The following is a 21,338-nucleotide window of genomic DNA, read 5'->3' on the forward strand; positions in this document are numbered from 1 at the left end:
TGGTCTGAAGTTGCGTCAGAGGTCGTTTAGGTTGGACACTAGAAGAAACTTCACTGAAAGGGCTCCCAAGCTGGAACAGGCTGCGCAGGGAGGTGGTTGAATCCCCAGCCCTGGAGGTGTGTTTAAAAGCTGCAGAGATGTGGTGCTGAGAGACACAGTTTAGCCCCAGATTTGGGATAGTTAGAGAATGGTTGAACTCAATCTTAAAGGTCTTTTCCAACACAACAACTGTGTGAGTCTGTGAAATGCAAGAAAAGTTACTTCTAGGCTGTTCCAGAAGTTTCTGCAAGTGGTCTTCTCTGTAGGTCGATAAAGCCTCTAATGTAACACAGGTACTGCTCAATTTACAAGTTCCAACTAATCCCCTTCAAGCAGGGGTTTCAAACAGCACGAAGCAGAATCCATCAGCTTTATAACCAAAGGAAAATGCCTGTAAAAGCCCAGCTTAGAATACACATTCTTCTTGCCCAGCAAGAAGATTCAAGCCCATGGCCACATCCCACATTTTCATTTTCTTGCACACTCTTTCATATCTGGTTTTGGCACTGCCCCTGAGAGGGCTTTGACTGGGGATCTGTCCACACATTCCAGCAATAAATGACACTAACTGGAGCCATTCTTTAAAATATCTGTCAGCTATAATTCTTTCACTGTTTCGATCCTCCCTGCCTTGCCCCCACAGAGCTGGGATGAAGTCATAAATTATATGCCCTGCCACTCAATTTTCTCTGATTGTTTGGTAGAGCCTCTCCACTAATAACCGGCGATCATCAGCCACCTCGTGGCTTAAGTGGTTTCCAATCATGAAAGATTTATCCACTGTGACTTCCAGTCAATCAGGGAGACACTGAAATGGCTATCAGGCACTCTCATCTCGAGACCACAAGATGAGCAGACAGACTCCAGAGATGAGGGAAAGCAGATCAGAAGCGCTGACTTCAGACACCAAGAATCAGAGCAAAGCTCCAACAGCTGCACAGAAAAACCACCTCCAGCTCTGCAAGGAAGAACCCAAGACCAGGGCACAGACTCTGCTCTGGGTCACAGCACATGTGAGGACCCCTCCAGAAGATGGGGTACACTCAGGGAAGAACTGTTTGCTGGGATGACATGAGGAGAAGCACCTAAGATGTCACATCTGTGAGACTGTGCTTCACCACAGCCTCCAACTCCCCACTGGAGAAGTGTCCTGCATGTGAAATGCAAGCCTCTGCTCCAAGTCAACAGGACTCTCAGCCATCAGAGAAGTGGAGCTGTCTTCTGCAGACCACCTTTGACAGAACATTTTCTTCCCAAATATCAGGCCACTGAAAGACATGCTTTCAAGGAACACTATTTAACCTCCAAGAGAAGGGAAGGATCTGACCTGTACAGCCATCATCACATGAAAATTAAAGCTGAGAAGAGAGAAAAGAGGTAGAAGAGAGGAAAGAGAGGCAATGGGTACTAACTACAAGGGTATTCAGACCCATGCTGCAGATGAAACCATCAGGACAAGTTAAAACCAACCACATTAGGCATTGAGCATAAGCCCTGTGAGGAGAGGCTGAGGGAGCTGGGATTGTTTAGCCTGGAGAAGAGGAGGCTCAGGGGTGACCTCGTTGCCCTCTACAACTACTTGAAAGGTGGTTGCAGCCAGGAAGGGGTTGGTCTCTTCTCCCAGGCAACCAGCACCAGAACAAGGCGACACAGTCTCAAGCTGCGCCGGGGAGGTTTAGACTCGAGGTGAGGAGGAAGTTCTTCACCAAGCAAGTCATTCATCATTGGAATGTGCTGCCCAGGGAGGTGGTGGAGTCACCATCCCTGGAGGTGTTCAAGAGGAGATTGGACATGGCACTTGGTGCCATGGTCTAGTCATGGGTCTGTGGTGACAGGTTGGACTCGATGATCCTCGAGGTCTCTTCCAACCTTTGTGACACTGTGATACATTCTGGTTGGGCTCCTTCCTCACCAAAGCCAGCTGAGAGTACCCAAAGTGTGACATGGAAACCCACATGCCCAGAATCTCACCCCTGCAGTCTCCAGAAGTACACTGGCACCATGGGGCTGTGGTGCCCACTGTACACAGGCACACCCAAACCGATCCATTCATCACGAAAAGTTCAGTGTGGCAAAGAACTCTGCTTTGTGCTGCGCTCTGCCTCTTGCTCAGGGCTGTTGAACAGATAAATATTCACTGGAACCAAGCAGCTGCTGCTGCAGGTATAAAAGTTAAGTCATAGACTGTCAACAGGAGATAGCAACTGCAGTCAGAGGGCACGAGGGAAGCCACCAGTGCCAACTGGGCAAGTCAGGGCAGTGGCACTGCGCTGACACAACAGCTGTTTCAGGGCAACGTGCCTGAATCACAGGAGAGAGCTAGGGGGAATTAATGGCTCCAGAACAAAACCTAGGAGAGAGTAAGCACAATTTATTTTGCCACATTCTTAAAATGAAATAAGAAAACATTTAAACACTGCAGCTTATTTAGAGAATACACACTGGAAGACATCTTTTACTGCTGGCAGCTTGAAAGAAAAGAACATAATTACAATTCCAAGCATGAAATGAGCTCTCTTCCACACATGCCCGAACCAAGTCTAACTGTTTCACCAGCTGTAGTGAATCAAAGCAAGGCGGAATGAAACAGAAAGGACCCAGAAGCAGCAGCTCCTTGATGCCTTTAACCTAGTAATTGCATGGCACCTGGATCCGGAAGGGCTGCAGAGGATTTAGCAGTTGCAGATGTGCAGCTGATGTGGGGCACGGAGCATTTGATCTCCCTGGAATGCAGGACCCCGAACAATGCATCTGTGTGCTGGCCCACCACACACACCCGGGGGAGAAATAAAAGCTAACATTATACTGCAACTGAAAAGAAAAAAGCCACAGCATGAGCTCGACTGTTGTTTAACTAAGAGAAAAACAATAGCAGCTTTGGTCTTAAGTATCTGCCCCAATGACCACTCACCACTTCCAGATACAGTCTTTGTTCAAGTACTTCAATACTTTGCGGCTTCATCAGCCACCCAAAATCACAGAGGTACGTGGGGGTACTAAACCTAAACCCACCATGACGTCTGTGTCTCCAGCCTGTCAGAGACGATCTTCCTACGGCTCCAAACCAGAGCTGTCAGCGTTATGTTCCAGAGTGAAATCAAGGACTGAGTCTTCCCACTTGGGAATGTAAGCATGAGGCAGAAGTCCACTCATCTCATGCCTCACATGGGTTTCACATCTGCTCTCTTCAAAGGGTTCAAGTCCTCCCAGGGCACCACTGAGAAAGTCATCCCATCTAAGACCTTTCTGCAAATCGAAGATGAGCTTCCCACATGGACTTCAGGAAAGCTGCTGGACTCAGGTGCTGTAGCTTTGCCTCGGGGAGCTGAGCTCCGTCTCTGCTGCTTCCCAGGAGCAGCCTGGCATGCTGGCTTGGCCACGAGCACCACAAGTACACAGTGACACAGCCATCCCTCCAGCCAGAGCAGTTACATCACCCACAGCAAAACAAAGCTGAAGAATAAAAATAAACCACATAGGGGTTAACATTGCTAGGCTAAGAGCAACCCTAAGCCTGATCCTGCTTTTGAGTAAAAATTTCCACAAGAACTTGATTCCTTTGGGATGAGTAGCTGGGAAAGCTGTTTCTGCCAGGGAACAAGGGGAAGCCCAACCTGAAAGGTCTGCGAGTTGATTCAGACCTCTGGTGTCACCAAGGCAAGAGTAAAAGCCCCAACACTGCTGTCAGAAGCATTCTTAATAGGTGCAGGACAAGGAGAAGATGACAACTCTCTCAGCTGAAAGCAGTGAACGTTTCCCCTTTTGGTTTGTGCGCACACACTCTCCTCAGCTTGTTGCTGAAACAAAAGCAGAAGTAGCAGCCCAGGCACCTAGAGCAGTGCCACAGAACCTCCTGTGGTGCTGCATGACTCTGTACACACCTTCAGAGCACTGCTCAGGCTGGCACCTGCATACCAAAGCTCTTAGCCTGCAAACAACACTGCACCCCCAGAGCAAAGTCCAGCCGGCACTGGCAGGTACCGTGGCTGGAAGGCAGGAGGAACCTCACCCTGTGCCCAGCTGTTCAATGACTTCCCATAAATGAACATGAAGTCAGGGCTATGATTAATGCCCCAGGACCAGAGACCCAGGGAGCTGACAGCAGCTCAGAGCTCAAACGTGCAAACCCAGCAAGGTTTCTGTATTTCAGAAGAGCTGCTCCTCACCACCCACACACAGCACGGCCAAGGCAGCCAACCCTGACTGCCTCCTCTCCTCCTCCTCTAATTGGCATTTCCACAAGCAGAGGCTTCACCTGAGAATAGCCTGGCACTCGGATTGCTGGCTTAAGGATATGACCCCAGGGGAGGACACAGGCAGCTTGAGAGGGATGGTGACTCTCCTGCTATTGCACTCAGAAGGAAGAAGAGCAGCAGTTCATATCAGAGACAGCTTAAGGACACCTTGGTGTCATTGTAACTGAGTTCAAATGCAGTATTCAACTTGCAGGGATTTCAATTATCACTGTTTTAGCCAGTGTGTTAAATTTCATATACCAACTAGGACTGGCTACAATGAACTCAAAATAACCTGCCCAAAACCCCTGACAAAACAAACCTGACAACCACCAAAAGGAGGAACATGCCATATAAAGTCACCCATCCCTTAGTGTACACTGAGAGAGATCTATGCCTATTGACTTCTGCTTTAAATCATCTCTGCTCCAGCAATCTTTCCTTCCCCATTTTTCAACCCCAAAAGAATTACCATTTCTTTCCAGACAAGAACTCCTGCCAACATTCTAGAGGGCTTAAGTCCAAACCACACATAGCTCAACAACAGCAGAGTTGAACAAAAAGGAAAAACTAGAGCTTTTTCCTTTTTTTTTGTTTAATTATACCTTGTGAAAGTATGGCTGAGCAGGGGAAAAAAAAAATGAAGACAAAGCCATTGATTAATTCCAGAGTAATGAGGAAGGTTTATGGCACACCAGAATATATATTCTATCAGATTTATCACTACCCTTTAATGTCTGGACTCAAGGTGTCTCTACAGACAAGCATGCAGGGCTCTGCAATTCTCATACTAAAATGGCTGAGAGTCCACAAATTAATACTTTTACAGGCAAGGGTTTCATAACTAGGTCAAAGCAGGGGAGTGAAGTTTTACATTCCTACTCACCCAGCAGAAAAAGCCAGGATCAACCTCCTTTCCCAGGGATCCCCAAGGTTTTAAAGGGGGGGGGAGGGGAAATTTCAGCTTTGCAAAGCTGCAGAACACAGCCCTCTTTCAACACCTTTTAATTGAAGCCTCTCCAGGATCACAGCTTAAATTGTGACCAAACTTCCTCCTAAGGTACAGAGCTCAGCCTTGTGTTGTTCAGCATCAGAAATCCAAGGTTTTCAGTAAAGCAAAAATTCTTAAGTCTGTATCAAGAGGTGAAGAACTGCAGCAGAAAAGGAACTGGAGAAGTGCAAGTAGTGACTGGAACTATTCTAAGGTGCCTGATGAACTTCCCTGGTGTTTACCTTCCAATGTTACAGCCATGAACACTTATGGTTTCCACAAAAAGAGTCTCACTGCTTTGCCCAGTACACTCTGTCCTCCTTGTTTATACCCAAGAGTTGTTCCAAAGACATTCAGTAAGGACTATACCAAAAAAACCAGAGTCCAGCTATCCATTCCTCTGCACTACTGCAAATTAAGTATGAATATAGAAACCAGCCCTGTGAGCAAAGGAAAGCCAGGAAGAAAGCTGGGGACAGACTTTTTTAGCAGGGCCTGTTGTGACAGGACAAGGGGTGATGGGTTTTAACTATAACAGGGAAATGTAGACTGGATAGAAGGGAGAAATTTGTGACACTGAGGGTGATGAGACACTGGCTGAGGTTGCCCAGAGAGATGGGAAATGCCCCATCCCTGGAACCATTCCAGGTCAGGTTGCTTGGGGCTCTGAGCAACCTGCTCTGGTTGCAGATGTCCCTAGATGCCCTAGAAGATGCCCTTTAAAAGTCCCTCCAACCCAAATCACTCCATGTGGCACTTGGTGCCATGGTCTAGTCATGAGGTCTGTGGTGACAGGTTGGACTTGATCTTTGGGGTCTCTTCCAACCTTGCTGATACTGTGATGACTCCATGATTCTATGCAAGTTGCAGACTGAGCCCCTGAAGCACTAGAAGGACGCCAGCAGTAAGTGATCGAATGCACAGTGAACAACTATTTTGGTGTGTGCAAAACCATCACAGCTGAGCTTTTTTCCTTCACATGTTTTGCTTACTACATTCTGCTGCAGTACCCAGAGGCATGTGGGCCTGCAAGGCTGAGAACTAAGGATGCTCCAGCCAAGGCATGCGTGTTGCACGGCACTTTGCAACCACGTCACTGGAATTCCAAGCTACTATTATGCACAACTCATTGCTCCAGTTATCTGTCTTGAGGATCTCATTAATCCTCTTGCTCATCACCACCTAAGCTTACACAGGAGTGTCTCAAAGCTTGGTGCTGTTTTGCAAGTATGAAGGCAGAAAGGAAAATAACTCAGCAGCTCTGAGGGGTGCTGCAGGCAGAGGCTGTCAGCCTGCGTCCTTCTCACTGGGCAGGTACAAGCACACGTGGGACTCATCTGAGAGCCTCCCCTTTGGTCCTTGTCCCACACTGCTTGGAGACCATGGGGATTAGCCCCAGTGGCAGCTCTCTGGCTACAGGAAATCCAATCTGCACTCCAACTTTAACTGCAGATGACCTTGAAGCAGGGGACATTTAAAAATACATATGCATGTGCACACAGAGCTGCCTGTGCGCACCCAGAGCTAGAGGAATTCGAAACGCTCTCCTACCTTCTGCAAGATTGAGGTCAAGGGACTGAGGAGAGTTTCTCTGCCTTTAACCAAACCTTCCCGTCTCTAATTCATGTATTCAGGTACTCCTCACATTAAAACCCTACAGAACTGCAGGGAGAAAGAAAGGAGAATTGAGCCGCGCGATACCTCGCTGAATGCAGAGCCCAGAGGAACTGCTGTGTCCCTGCCACCAGCTCATTTAGACAGAGCTCTCCTTGTAGGCTCTCGTAAAAGCATCATTAAAAAGGAGAGGAAGAAAGAATTCAGGCCTGGCCAGCTGCTGAGTCCAGATGCACTCCTAACTGCTGACAGGAAAACATGATTTTTTTTTTTTCCCCATTAAGTATTTGTTTTCCTTCATTTACTTTGTCAAATGATTTGGTGTCATTTGATTCCTACTCCATGGATCTTTCATACAGCATTAGATCTGTGCCACGATGTTAATTAACAAGCCAATCAGACCCTGGGCTGCAGCAAGAGAAGTGTGGCCAGCAGGTCAAGGAAGGTGATTCTCCCCCTCTGCTGAGACCCTACCTGGAGTACTGCAGCCAGTTCTGGAGCCCCTATTACAAGAGGGATGTGGAGGTGCTGGGAGGTGTCCAGAGAAGGGCCACGAGGATGATCAGAGGGCTGGAGCACCTCTCCTATGAGGACAGACTGAAGGAGTTGGGGCTGTTCAGGCTGGAGAAGAGAAGGCTCCGAGGTGACCTAATTGTGGCCTTCCAGGATCTGAAGGGGGCCTACAGGAAGGCTGGGGAAGGACTTTTCAGCATCTCAGGTAGTGACAGGACTAGGGGGAATGGAATGAAGCTGGAGGTGGGGAGATTCAGGCTGGAGGTGAGGAGGAAGTTCTTCCCCATGAGAGTGGTGAAGCCCTGGAATGGGTTGTCCAGGGCGGTGGTTGGGGCCCTGTCCCTGGAGGTGTTTAAGCCCAGGCTGGATGAGGCTCTGGCCAGGCTGATCTAGTGTGTGGTGTCCCTGCCCACAGCAGGGGGGTTGGAACTAGATGATCCTTGTGGTCCCTTCCAACCCTGACTGATACTATGATACCATCATCTACAACACAGGAGCAGCTCCTGTCTCCGACACGAGCCGCTCAAGACAGTTGAGGTTGGTTTATTCCTTTATCGTGACCCAACAGCAAACGAACCTTCCATTAAACCCCTCAGAAGTTCAAGTCCCAAAGCGAAGCTCTCCAGTGAATGCTTTGCCCACTAAGTTAAAATAAATCTGGGTGAATATTTCCTACATTATCTCCAACCAAAAATGTGCATTTCTATTACAACACTTAATTCCAATTAAGACAGCCCTGAAAGGCTTCCTGCAAAAAACAAATACAGGATACTGGCAAGACTACAAGGATGAGGTAAAAACTATTGGAGACAACAAAATAATTCTCTTCTGACTGCATAACATGCAGAGGAAGTGTATTTCTTCTGTGACACCAGCACTAAGTCGAGGTCCAGCAGAGAATAACCAGAGCTAGTCAACACTGACCTTTGTGTCCTCACAGCCTTCACCAGCTGAGAGTTACATAAAAGCACCAAAATGATCAACATTTAAAAACTCCTCCTGCCACACCTACCCACGTCCATCACAGTCACCAGCTCCCCTCATTGCTTTTGTAGTATTTTTCCCCTGTGGCTGTTGGTGCCTGCCTGGCAGCTCCAAGCTAAGCTACATGGGACTGAGTCAGCCTTGGGGAGAAGCTGGAGGTGTCCGAGAGTACACAAACACACCCAGCCCTCACGCTGCCATCCTGCCTTTCCTTCAAAGCTTGGGGGCAAACTGAGTGTCAAGGCTTCCAGGAAATTCAGAATTGAGGTGAAATCCTGTATCTGAAGCCAACAAAAGTCACAAATAGCCTACTCTTACAAACACCTGAGTTGTGTCCCATGGTGTCCTAGCCTCGCTACAGGATATATGACAACTTTTAGACTGAAGTCCACAAGTATTGAAGCTTTCTAAGAGTACAAGAGGATAGTGGCACAACAGGTCCTTCTTTATGGCAGCTACAGCCACCAGGAACCACAGAGGCACCATTCTGGGCTTACTTCTCAGTCCTTGGAGACCACTTCTACCCTGCAAATCCTCTAGACCATTAATTACAACCAGGACTAAGTCCTCCAAGAGCTACTTTTTCTCTTCACCATACCAGAGTTGTTCCCCTGCCTTGGAGAAGCACAACACTTGCTCTCACCTGAGTGCTGCTGCCTGTATGCTATCAGAGGATAATGCTGTGTTACACATCACACAAACTCCATCAAAATTCAGCTTGTTCTTACAGATCAAACAAAACCCAGCCCTTGACACCAGTGGCGAGTGTGCAGATGGTAGAAAGCTGGACGTCCCTTCAACTCAGCCCTCAGGCACAGGCTCTGTAGTTCAGATAACACCAAAACAAACATGTGGAAAGCTGAACTCCAGTGACACCGTAAGGAAGAGGAAAAAAACTACGAAGAACACCTGGCCTCAGGCTGCAAAGCCCCTTTGCATTAAAAAAGCATCATCACCACCCCTCTGTCTGCCCCCATGACAATTCTGCAGACAACCCCAGTCTCAGGGATCTCATGTCCCAAACCACTATCACTGTTATTTGATGTCAACCCATTTTGATTCTGCAGTTTAAATCCAGGAGTGAAATCCCAGCCCTGGGTAACTCAGGTACACCACACAGTAGTCAGTGTCTGTCTGTCCTACAACTGATGATGCTTCAGTGTTCCTGTGATTCCCACAGACACCCACTTGAGCTGTCTCCAGCCCACCCACTTCTCAGAGACCCCAGCTACCACCACCAGCAACTCCACACCAGAAATACCAACACCAGCCCACTTGCATTAGTAATTCACCAGGGCAACAACAAAGACATTAAAACTGGAATCTGGGACAAGTTTTGCTTACAAAAGCAAACCCAGCATCCACAGAAAGGGGTGATTTGCTGAAGTCAATTGTAGGCATGCCTTCCACTTGTCCTTCCATCTCCCTCCCACCCCTCCCCCTCTTTGCAGGGGTTAACCCAGAAAGGTGAAGTTGCACAAGCACACTGCTGCTTGATAAGGGAGACCCAGGCACTGCCTTCCCCAGAAATAGCTGTTGTGCTCCCGGGTAACCTCTAATATTGGTAACCATTGCCATTTAAATTTCAAATACATTTAGATGAGAGATTAAAGCAAGAATGTCGTTCTGCCTTTGCAGCACTTGATGCCTGTCTTTTATAATGAGGGAGCCCAGAAAAATAACAAGGAGAAGACTTACACCCAAGCTCCTCAAAAAAATCAAGAGAATGAATTACTGATTTTTGCAGCTCCTTAGTGGTAGGAACAGATGGTAACAGGCAATAGTATTGACAACTTAACAAGCTTCCACCCCCAAAGGTGAGCTCCTAAGTCTGTTCCAAATTCAAGAGTTAAAAACATTATAGTTGAGACCACAGCTCTCAGGGGAAGCACTGACTTTTAGCCAGTCCCACGGTGCTTCAGGAACCTGCTCTACCCCTTGATGTCTTCTGCCATGGCCTCACCAAAGGGCAGAGACTTCCCAAAATGTCCTGACAGTGGCCTGCAAGCCATTCACCCTCAGTCAGGACAAGCCTGGGCAGTGCTGAAGGCAGGCAATGTGGGTGAAACAGTTTTAAGTGAAAGCAGAGCTCTGGGTATCTGTCCACCAAACCAAAGCCACTTCTGAGGACAGCAAAGCCAGGCGTGCCAGCTTGCCAAACACGCACAGGGCAAGGGGCTGGGAATTCAAGCCTCTGTCTTGGTGAGCACAGACCACAGCCTGCCTGCCTCGCTCTCTTGAAGGTCCACAACATCCAAGTTTCTGCAAAACACCCAAGAAATCCCTTCTGCAGCCCCTGCACATCTCCAGCAACTGGAAACAATTAGCCTGTCCCAGTCTCAACCCAAGATCAAAACACTCATTACAACATTAACTTGCTAAGTACAACCCAATGGAATTATCTTCTTCTGGAGAAGTCCAACAAATTCCTACAGAATAGAGAGAACATGCAGCAGTGTGAAAGCTGTCAGAATACCTGAGTACCCAAGCATCTAATTAAGGCACTAATGAATTAGAGTGAGCTGCAAATCTCAGTCCTTGTTGTCCTGTTCCTCTACAATTAAAGCTCTGCCAAGAATTTAACCAAGGGAACACAATAATGATAATGTCTGTTCTCCTCCTTCACTCTCAACATTCAAGCCTTACTTACCAGAAGTGTTTCCTGGTTTTATCAGAAGGCCTCTTCAAAGAATATCCATAAAACATATCCAGTAATTTTACATTTCCTTCAATAACAACAATTTCCCCCCTTTCACATGGCTTACAGGGACAGGCTGCGCCTGCTTGTCACAGCATCAGGCACTTGGGTGGTTCAGCCAAACACTCTCAAGGATTTCCTAACTCACCCAAGGTTTCCATAAAACTCACTGTTTTTCCCCTCCCACCACCACCACTTTGTACCACCAAGCAATGATGCCCACCTCAGAGGATGTCAGGCAGCAGCCTGGACTTGTTGGACACTGACTATCCCACCTGCAGCTCCACGAAGGATGTCCAAGTCACACTGCATCTCCCTCCCTATCCACATAACAGAAATGCATTCCCCCAAACACCAAAAGCTATTCCACCCCCTGCCCCGAGTTAGGAACTGGAGTACTGCGTCCAGTTCTGGAGCCCCTATTACAAGAGGGATGTGGAGGTGCTGGAAGGCGTCCAGAGAAGGGCCACAAGGATGAGCAGAGGGCTGGAGAACCTCTCCTATGAGGACAGACTGAAGGAGGTGGGGCTGTTCAGTCTGGAGAAGAGAAAGCTCCCAGGTGACCTCATTGTGGCCTTCCAGGATCTGAAGGGGGCCTACAGGAAGGCTGGGGAAGGACTTTTCAGGATCTCAGGTAGTGACAGGACTAGGGGGAATGGAATGAAGCTGGAGGTGGGGAGATTCAGGCTGGAGGTGAGGAGGAAGTTCTTCACCATGAGAGTGGTGAAGCCCTGGAATGGGTTGTCCAGGGAGGTGGTTGAGGCCCTGTCCCTGGAGGTGTTTAAGCCCAGGCTGGATGAGGCTCTGTCCAGCCTGATCTAGTATGGGGTGTCCCTGCCCATGGCAGGGGGGTTGGAACGATATGATCCTTGTGGTCCCTTCCAACCCTGACTGATACTATGATACTATGATTTGAGTGTCAAATGCCCCAGGCTCACAATCATCTACACTATTATTTACGAGAGCAAGAGATACAGGGACCAGAACACCCTTCACCATTATTCACCAGTCATGAGGTACAACGGTGAGGCTGGTCTTATCAGTGGGCCTTTGGTCTGCGAGCTCCTCAGGGTAGGAACAGATTGCACACCTCTTGCTGCCAAATGCATCATCTGCACTTAATCACAGCGTGATGGAGAGCTCCTGCAAACAAGCAGCTTCAGCCATATTTTGTGCAATCCTGCCACGCCGCTCCAAAGCCTGTCAGCTCGCAGCCCCAGCACCACTTCCTCAGGGCGGAGACCGTAACTCCGCTCCCTTTCAGGAGCACACTTTGGTGCTCCACACAACACTCAAACAAAATCATCACCTTCCTGAACACTGCACCTCACTCACCAAGCCAGAGCCTGCCCAAAAGCACTTTTCCTTTCAGGAGAGGGAATGCTGTTGCACAACGATGGAAGCCGTAACTGGTGGCTGCGCAACCTGCCGATTCCCTTCCCAAAACCCTGTCCCCATGTGTCACTGGGGCTGTGTCTGCTGGGAATCTTCTCCCATGAAGTAACACTGTCCATTACTGGAAGTGATGATCCTGGGCATTAGCTCTGTTACAAGCTTGCCTTAATGAACTCGTTGCTAAACACAACTGTGACTTCTGAGCATAGAGGGCAATTTATATAGGTTGATATAACCCAACACAAAAAAAAAACCCTCACTCAAAAGCAGACTTCCTTTTGTGGCCATAACAAGGCCTTCTAAAGAGTAAAATTATTCCAAATCAAGTACAGTTGGAGGGAAAAAACACACACACATAACACAACCAACTCTTTTCCTTCTTCTTGGCTAATTATTGCCACGGCTTTGTCTAATTGCAAACAGAACATGGGAGGAAGGAGGAGTATTTAGCTGTGGATTGCTCTTACTGAGAACTCCCTTTTGTGTCACGCTGAACACGTGGATCTGAATTACAGCCAGAGAAGAAGTCAGGCAAGATGTTTTTCAGAGGAGTTTGTGCTTAGCTCAGATCTGTTCATTAATGGTGCTGCGCTGTGCAGAGGGCCAGGTTAGCTCATTAGCAGTGGAAAGGTTAGTGAAAGTGAATTAATGTGAGTGCTCCTCTCTCTAACATCTGACACAGGAGGAAGGAGCCTCCCTACCTCACTTCTCCTGAAAGGTATGTTCAAATTGAGGGCATGTAGGTGGCAACTGCCAAAAGTGGCATGTGAATAACACCGGCAATTTAATAAATTTGGATAAAATACAGAGAGCTGTAAAAGCAGCAATTCAAACACTCAAATCAAATGCTTACACTGAGATTGTATCCGAGAAGCCAGGAGGAAGGAGTTTAAAGCTCTCCTCTGTAGGGCCCAGCAGTGGTTTTGTGCCCAAAAACCCAAGCCCTGTTAGGCCCCCAAAGAGATCCTGGCTCACAGTGAAGCCACATCTCCTTCACCTCTGCTTATGAGCTTCAAAAATTCAATTTAGGCTATACACCTTCAGTACTGCCCACTACAGAACACAAACTGACAAACAGAGAAGTTTACTGCTCCCAAGGGCTGTGGAAACCCACCTCACATGCAGACAGGTCCCACAGTGTCAGAGCGGAGCAGTGGATGGGAAAACACTCTCCCAACCAAGCCACCTCAGGCCGAGCCACACACCAGAACAAACCCAAACCACCTCCTTTGAAACACTCCAGGCAAATCTGCACCTCAAAAGCCACCCAGCTGCTTCACAGCCCTTCCAAAATCTGCATTTTTGTGAGAGAAATGGCTCCACCATTTCAGGGGTGGGGTGAGGAGCACAGCAGAAGTCAGTCAAAGCCACAAGCCACACAGCTCCACTTCTTTCCTGTTCCATGAGACTATTAATTCCACTTGCACACGGCTTCCCCTTCCCTCTCCAGACCCTGTTTCATCACACATCAGCTTCTCAACCCAAAAGCCAACTCTTCCACACCATACCCCAGTGCCACCAGAAAGCCCCTCACTGCTCCGCTTGGCTGCGAAGCAAGCTGAAGAAAGAAACCTACGCTGCACTTCCATTGTGTTCACTTCCAACCCCTCCAATTTAGAAGGGCTAAGAATTGAAACACGTGGAAAAAAGCCAGAAAGCTCAAAAGAATGCTTCTATGCAAAGAAATACCTTCCTTGTGGAATTCTAAGCTCTATTTCCCCCAGAGCAGCAGAAATTGAAAACTGTATGAACACATTTAAGAGCACTAATAAAAAAATACCAAGGCGTTAAATAAAGTCACGTTTCACCTAAACAACGCTGCCATTATTGCAGCATCTGACTTTCAGAGGACAATTCAATCCTGGAAGCTTGTACTGTAATTGCTTTTCCACTACAGGCCTCGGCTTTACAATTGGATCCTTCTCGGGAGGTCAGACAGAGGCACGGCTGCAGCTCTGAACACCAATTCTCTTCAGCAGCTCCCTTACTCATTCCTTTAATCTTACACCTACATATTCATTACCAACTCTGTAAAATGCCAGTGCCAAAGCCACCATCAGAAGCTGCTGCAATTTCTCTGCTGCTCTGAGAAACCCTTGACCCTTCTGCTTCCCTAATGAAGACGCTGGGAAGTGTGAATCGCACCAGCTGCTGGCTTCAGCGCTGCAAGCCCAAGTCACCCAACCCCAGCAGGAGACCACTGTGATCAGGCTGTTTCTTGAGGCAGCCACCCTGGCTTCCTTCAAGCAACCTGCCCAAAATAGTTTAGTGAATAACTACTTGTCCCACTCGTTGTGGCAGACGAGCTGCTGTGTTGCAGCTGTTTGGCTACACAAAGCCAGGAGTTGAGGCTGGCGACTCAACTCCTTTTTCCCCCACCCATCCAGACAGGACTTCTGCTGTTATCACCACATTAGGCTGGGAGGGGAAACAAAACCAAACACAAAGCTCCAAGCCTGCTTTAGAGAAGCGAGGGGAGCATGTTTGTAGCAACGCCGGGGTTTCGCAATAAAGGAGCCGCCAGCCCAAGTGGAGAAATCTCAGACTTTCTCAACACTTCCTCTGCTCCCGCCCCACCACGGACCACAGCGCTTCTGGCCCTCCAGCTGTGCCCACGCAGCTGCTTTTGGGTCAGCAGATCACAGCACAATCTACACAGACCTCTAGGTATTGCTGTTTTCGGGTTATCTCGGTGATGGGGCTGACAGCACACCATCGTTAACGGTGCTACTAGCACATGTGATGGGGACAAGCCACCTCCCAGGGACCCAAACACTCTGCATCAGGAGGCCCTCTGAGACCCTTTCCATCACTGAAGCTTTATTTTCATTAGCAAAGCTATAAATTGTGGAATGGCTTCATCAGAATACAGCAAATGCTGCAGGATCTTAGTACAAAGGCAAGCCTGGTCCTGAAGATGAGGCTAGTCAGCCTCTTCCCATGGGGAAATCCAGACAGGTGTCCCCTACAGTATACAAGTTGCCTAGACAGAAGAGAAAAAGGCCAAAACACTCAAGTTCTGTGTCTCAGTGCATTGTCACCCACAGGTTTACAGCAAAACCACCCCCATATTCATGGCCATGAACGGATGGGTGACAAAAGCTGCACACTTCCACAATGCATCTCAGACAAGACAGAAGGTTGGACGTCAGCACTTTGCCATTTGGGCACACAAGCACCAGGACTCTACCCCTCCACAGTGTAAGTTCACAAAACCAAAAAGTACCCTCCCCCCCCGCCCCTTAAGACTGCCTGCCTTTTAGGATGAGAGGTTTTCACTCGAGCTTGGGCCAGACATGAATGCTGTTCAGTCCTTAGGCTCCTTGGAGGATGCCATCAACTGCACATCAGCACCAGCTGGTACCTGAGTGATAAACCACAGTGGCGCTGTACATCACAGCCTCCCCACCAGCACTGAGCCCAGGAATTCACCTCAGTTTCGGAACATATGAGACTTAGGTAATTTTTTTCAGCTAATTCTGGAGAAGTCTGATTTCCTCCCCTTGTTATCTTCTCCCCAACATCCCCACAGCACAGTGGTGCAGGAATGGAGCTACCAGACCCCAGAGCGGCAACGCAGCCGTCTGTCTTTGCAGAGCAGTGGATGAAAACTCGTTCCACTGGAAAAGGTCACTTAACTATCACCTCCCCAGGCTCAAAACACCCACAAAGTGAAATCACTCTTTTGTTTGTTTCAGAAGTCAGAGAGCCTTCTGACTTTTAGTAATTCATTCTTTCTACCCAGTGCAAATGCTTTGTCACCTCATACAGCCTCAAACCCTTCATCTGGCAAGTTTTTCCAGCCACAGTTTCAGCTAGACCCACAACCATCACAGCGTGGCTTCAGGCAAGCAAAGCACAAAACACCCCCAGAGAAAAGGGCTGAAGGTGTGGCAAACCTTCCTAAAATGCAGCTGCCATAGCAATGCCAGGCATCAGTTAAGCTCTCAGCAATAATCCTAGAAGATTATTAGTGGCCAAAAGGCAGGTGATATGGACAGGGGGCCCTGGAGAGATGCAGACTGCCATAATGCTCTGTAATCTGTCAGGGAGGAAGTTGTTTTGCCCAGTGGGCAAGTATAGAATGCAAATGAAGGGCTAGCTTTCATTTCAGGGAGGTACTGCAATTAATGCAAGCCTGGTTTCAAAAGTACAGTTTGCACTCAAAGAAAAAACACCCCAAAAAACCCACCCCAAAACAAGGCAAACCAGCATTTACTCCACAAGGCAGAATGAAACATCCTGCTGCCCAGCTAGGAAATGTAATAGGTAGTGAACAGCCTGGTTTATAATTGATGGGAGGACTCAGCTCGGTTTTTCAGGGGACTGCAGAGCACCCATTAAGGAGAGAGTTACTGCACACCACAGCTAAAGGTCTCACACTCGATACACTTTAATTACTCGGCTGCAGCAGGGGAGAGTCACTGATGCCTGGACTGTCTCGTTTCACTGTGAAAGGCTTCTGCTGCTATTAATATTCACCAAGGGAAACTGAAACAACGTCTTGTCTCCCTCTGAATCCCTGGAATCATTATAGACAAACTAAACACAGAGAGATTTATTTTTTCCTCAAAATCCAAGACAAAAGAAACCCACCAGCCTGCAAAGCCACCTGATACAGCAGACCTGTATTCCTACAGAGTAACTCTCCTTCAATAATGGCTTTATCATAACAAACACTTCAACACAAACAATCCCACTGCAGCACAAACCAAGAGGTCAGCCAAGCACCCGAGGCCCCACGGCAGAAGCAACACGCTGTGGGTTATCCGTTGAGAGCCTTCTCCACGGAGAAGGATGAGGATGACCTTGAACTCTGCACTGCTGAGCTTCCCCCTCCATAATGCTGCAAAGCTGAGCTCAGACAACAGCTTTTATTCAGCCAGACACACCAAACTGCCAGTGCTGCAGAAAAACCAGCACGAACAAACCCCCTCAGCCAGCAACATCATTTCGCTTTCCAGAGGACAGCGCCGACCTCCCTCATCTCCTCTCAAAGCAGCAAGGCTAAAAACCTCTTTTCTCCCTCCCTAAACTCCACTCCGAGACAGCCTATTATTTCTACATCTGCTAATGCCACCAAAAAAGTTGAATCCTAATACTGAATCAAACTGTAGTCTCAGCATATTGGGAGGTTTCTCTGCCCAAAATGAAGCATAGGTGCCATCTGTTTCAATTATACTAATCAGAAGGAGACATAACATACTGAAACTGGCACTTCTTAATAGACTAGGGTTGGTTTTTTTTAAAGCCATTTTGAAAGCAAAGAGGAAGAAAGGACTGTGATATACTAGAGGCAGGAGAATATTTAATACTCAACAGCACCAACAAGCTACACAGTCTGCTGGGCAAACCAGCGCTGGAACTGCCCCCGCAGGAAAGTTAACTTCTGCTTTCACCAAGTTAGGGAAAAACTTGCTGCTTTTGAAGTGCTGGGAGTGAAAAGGCATCTCAGAGCTAGAGACACGTCCCAGGCATTCCTGGCTAGTACCCATCAGTCATTCCAAGGAAATCTGAAATTTTCACCTTCATGTGTTTCAGAAAAATAAAGGCAAATTTGTAACACCCCACACACACACCCAACAAAAAGGCAAACCCAAAGATGGACACAAGCACTGGTCAGGAAATAAACCCAGAAAGTTTGGACAGAAGCAAGGTCAATATTTACCGATTCCATAGCTGAAAGCTGTTGTTAGCAGGACATAGATTAAAATCCAACAGAGGTGTGTCCCAAAAACGCTGTGCAATCTGAAAGACACAGGAATGGGCTGGTTAGAGAGGTTAAAACACACAACTTCATTTGCTTCACAAGCAGCACGCTGTTATTGGAGCAGTCTCCAGAGGTCCCTTCCAACCCTGAGATTCCCCTGAGATGGATTCTGAACTACTGTGAAGAAAGGGGACTTAGCTCTCTGGGAGTGCATGGAGGTTACCAAATACAAATCCTTGCCTAAGCCAGAAATAAACTTCCTGATAACGAGTCTGCACAAACAGAAGGAAAGGAGCTGGGGAAAGCTGAGCAGAGTGTCAACCATGTTCCATAAATTTCTGATAACATATTTTTAAAAAGGGGAAAAGAAAAAAAAAGAACCACCAAAACCAACAAGCTACTTGCCTCAAGGCTTCTGGTCTTCAAGATATTTTATTGATGAATAGAGGCTGGTCACCCCCCTCCCCAGCTGTGAGCAACTGATGAAAGGACAGACCACGCAGAGAACGAGTGACCTGCCCTTGATGCGCTACCAGGTCACACGGGCCTGTAATTCACTTTCTTGACCAACTTGGGTCCTGGGTAATGCCCCACAAGTGCTTGCTTTGTAAGCATACCTTTGGATCTACAGATAAATTCATCTGTTCTAAACCTCTCACTTTTTCTTTATTTGTTGAACAGCTTCTGTTGCACCTTTCAAGAATATTTTTCCAGCTACAAACTCCCAAAGCGAAGCTTCCAACGCCGGGCAGGACCCAGCAGGAGCTCTCGGCACCCAAGGCAAAGGGGAATTACATTCATTAACCAGGCAACTGAACTGATACATGAAAGGCTTGGCAGATGATTCTGAGCTCAAAACCCAGCACCTGAGCTTTTCAGCACCACTTCTCAGGCCGGAGGAAGGCTGGGCTGCACGACGCTGAGCGCTCTGGGGTGACTGTCACGTCACCACAGGCAGGAACTCGACTTGGCTGCGAAGCCGCAGGGCTGCAGCTAAGCCCAGCCTATCTCATGACTCACCCAGCTCTGCCTGCATGCCTGGCGAGCACGTTTGCTCAGGAAGAAATCTCTCTGCCAGCCAGAGCAAACTAGTCTGCTCCAGATGAGAGCTCTGCAGAAGTCACTGGGGTTTTTCAGGCGAGCTGGCCTGCTCCCCAGCTGCAGAGGGGACAGCTTTTGGACAGCACAGCTTAGAAGGAGCCTGCACAAGCTCTAGGAGCAAAGGCAAGTCTGAACTACAAAATGCTTGTTTAAGGGTTTGCAGTGGGTAAGAGCAGAGAGCTTGGGCAGAGCCACATCCAAACCACTCTTTTATCCCAGATTTTTTATGTTCACACTGAACTCAACCACCCCCAGGTATCAGCATTAGCAGGTCCTTCCTTCTAGCTGTAAAGGACCTGGAAAGAGCCAAGGTGTGCTCTAAGCAAAAGCTAAGGCAGCTACAGAAATCCTGTCCCATGACAGTTCTGAAGATCTATTTACATCTGCTTCCTGGCCTACATAAAGCCATTTTATTCATTACTTAGCTCACACATAAAATATACATTAATCTTTATTCTGGAGAAGAACAGACTGAGAGGGGAATCTTCTTAATGCTCAGGAGGAACTAAAAGGAGGGAGGCAAAAGCATGGCGCCAGACTCTTTCAGTGGTGTCCAGCAACAGGACAAGGGGCAATGGGCACAAACTGGAACTCAGGAGGTTCCACTTGAGCAGGAGAAACCTCTTTGCTGGGAGAGTGCTGGAGCCCTGGCACAGGCTGTCCAGAGAGGCTGTGGAGTCTCCTTCTCTGGAAAGATTCCAAACCCACCTGAACATTGAGATTGTGAGCAACCTGCTGTGGGTGACCCTGCTTTAGCAGAGGGGTTGGGCTAGATGATCTCCAGAGGTCCCATCCAACCCTCACCACTCTGCTATTACTGTAACACTGGAAGTGACCACATACAAGCCTGGTAATGTTCACCGAAAACATTGTACCATTTTTATGACATGGTTATCAACTTACTTATGAAGTACAGCAAATACTTCAGCAGAAGACACCCAACACACAAACCATGGACATAACTTGACTGGTAAGAGTCATCAGGGCCACTTGCACAATGTTCCTGCTGGGCAGAGTCCAACACTTCAATTTAACACTAGCTTCACTTCCAAAGGCCTAACTTACAATGTTAGACACATTCATCCATCCAACTTTCTTAGCTTTAGCCTGATGGAATTGTTCCCTCCACAAACTACCATTACTCTCCTTGTTTTTCCCTTCTATGAGCTCCCAACCTGACCATGGGACAAGGCTCTTGTGCATTCCACACCAGCTACAGCTACCCAGAAACCAGTCTGCAATGAAAACAGCAGAGATTCAGCCTTCCCATGTGCTGAAATGGTAGCATAAATACCAAGTAACTACATGTTCACTCTGATCTAAAACAGGTTCATGCTTTCAAGACTTGGGATGCTTTATTTTACATTAACATGAAGCCTTTTGGAAACTTCATGTAAGCAGACAGGGCCATTAAAAGAAAGGTTTCAACCTCTAAGTTGCCCCATCAACCTCTGTTCTTCAACACTGACTGCATAGTCCTCAGCAGTTCCTCACTGATTAGCTCCCAATTCCTCTTGCTGCACTCCCACTCAGATCAGTAACCTTGAGATTCAGAGCACAGAGAGCTAGGATTCACTGGAAAAAAAACAGGGAATTAATTCAAGCTGCTTCAATAAAAGAGTATCTTGCAACTTTGCAGCAATCAGGATTTGAAGATGGCAAAATGCATCAAAATCACAAGATGTGGCCTGAAAAACTAGTGAACTTCCATTAACTACAGGACTATATGCATCAAAGCAGCTAGGGCAGGCAGCTCACATCCGGCCGGGGAACACCAACCGGTTCCAGGGGCAACGCAGGATGTGGCTTCAGAGGCTGATGTCAGCCATCAAAGACTAAAACCAGACCAGTTCTGTACAGATGCAGAGCCACTTTATGTCCAAGATTCCATTATTTTACACACTTAGATATTTCTAAATTTGATCAACTGAAGGCAAAAAGGGTTCTACTTAAATCTCCGTTTCATGGGAAGCAGGAAAGAAGCTATTGCTGAAGCCTCATTCCAAGCAATCAAGAGGCCGACCTCCCCACCAGCAAGTACATTTCTTCTTATTAGTG

General features: G+C 47.7%; 1 long non-coding RNA gene across 3 annotated transcripts in view; it reads right to left on the bottom strand.

Moving 5' to 3' along the window:
• Positions 1–2,206: 2,206 nt before the first annotated feature.
• Positions 2,207–21,338, bottom strand: part of LOC137461319 (uncharacterized) — a 37,121-nt gene continuing 17,989 nt past the window's right edge. For all 3 annotated transcript variants that reach the window (XR_010993329.1, XR_010993328.1, XR_010993327.1), the window contains exons 2-3: positions 18,138–18,217; positions 2,207–3,492 (exon numbers count right to left, since the gene is read on the bottom strand). This is a non-coding gene — a long non-coding RNA (uncharacterized lncRNA). The remainder of the gene's footprint in view (positions 3,493–18,137; positions 18,218–21,338) is intronic.

Source organism: Melanerpes formicivorus, unplaced genomic scaffold, assembly GCF_026170545.1.
Source record: "Melanerpes formicivorus ecotype bairdi unplaced genomic scaffold, bMelFor1.0.p_v2 SCAF_1777, whole genome shotgun sequence".
NCBI classification, from domain to species: domain Eukaryota; kingdom Metazoa; phylum Chordata; class Aves; order Piciformes; family Picidae; genus Melanerpes; species Melanerpes formicivorus.